This window comes from Chrysochloris asiatica, unplaced genomic scaffold, assembly GCF_000296735.1.
Source record: "Chrysochloris asiatica unplaced genomic scaffold, ChrAsi1.0 scaffold00192, whole genome shotgun sequence".
In the NCBI taxonomy this organism is placed as follows: Eukaryota; Metazoa; Chordata; class Mammalia; order Afrosoricida; family Chrysochloridae; genus Chrysochloris; species Chrysochloris asiatica.
Window position 1 is genome coordinate 2,415,115 of NW_006408710.1, and position 1,323 is coordinate 2,416,437.

Here is a 1,323-nt window from a genome sequence, read left to right on the forward strand (position 1 = left end):
TGCATGTATGAAGCAGAACTCTAAGAGCCATCTTTTTGGACTTTCCCTTATATCTGAACCTGAAGCAGGTATCTCATAGATCTTTCTTCTTTCAAGTCTTCAGATTCATTCTGACTCATTAGATTTGTTTATAATTTTCAATGTAGCAACGCAGATATTTTGAACACAGCGATCATGGATACTCTTTGCAGATCCTTATAATAGTCTAGCTGTCAGACTAAATTTTTAATGATAAGAATTTTGATTTGATTTTGTTTTGTTTTGTTTGCTTGGCTATTTTCTGAAGTATATAGTGGAAAACTGGGATTGATTCCATGGTATTTTTCTAGCCAGGTCCCATTTTAGACTCAAGATTGCATTTTACAATTCTTAATATTCTTTTGTATTTCTGTCATTTCTTCCTTTTATCTTTCCCTTGGATGCCAACCCAAGATCAGGAATATTTTACCAACATCTGTTTATCATTTTATTTAAACCCAAAGACCATACGCCCATGCACACGCACAATGTTTATAGGTTTTGCATATTTCTCTTAGATGACTTCCTTGCATTTATTTTTGATGATTTGGCTCTAACCCCATCTTTTATATTCAATTGCTCTCCTTTTTTTCCCTTGTCTTCAAAGACAACCATGTTTCTAAGCAGTACCGGTTGGTTGCTCGCAACAAAATCTCCAATAAGGCAACGGTTTTATGTTCAGAATTAACAAACACATCCCAGCGCCATCAGACTGTCTTACCAATAAAGCCAAAAGCTCACAAGTTAAATCACATCCGCCACTCCTCTGAGCTTTCTTCAAGTGTGCAATATTACATAAAATCAGGATTTTCTTGCTTTTGACAGATTTGTGAATAAATGAATAAAGTATCGAGTACTTTTATATTTTGAACACTTAAAAGTTTTTACAGCAAACATCTTATAGTGATAGATTACTTTGTGCATATCATTGTTGTTGTTATGTGCTGTTGAGTCACTTCTGACTCAAAGCAACCCTAAAGGGTTTCCAAGGAGAGATTGGTGGGTTTGAACAGCCAACTTTGTGGTTAGCAGTCCAGTGTTGATCGTACAACGACACACCAGGACTGCTAGTGCACACTGCTCTATTGCAAATTGTCTACATTTCAATTCCAAACCAGTGAAATTTATCTTTAAGGAGATTTATCTTTCTGGTCTATTAGTTTCATTAAGAAGTTCTCCTTCTATCCACACTGTGCTTGCTAAATGCTGTGTGGACTGGAAAATGAGTTTGATGGGATGATAACGAGTTGTATTATGGAATAGCGGTTTCTTCTACAATATGGTGTCAAGGTTGTTACTGTTAGG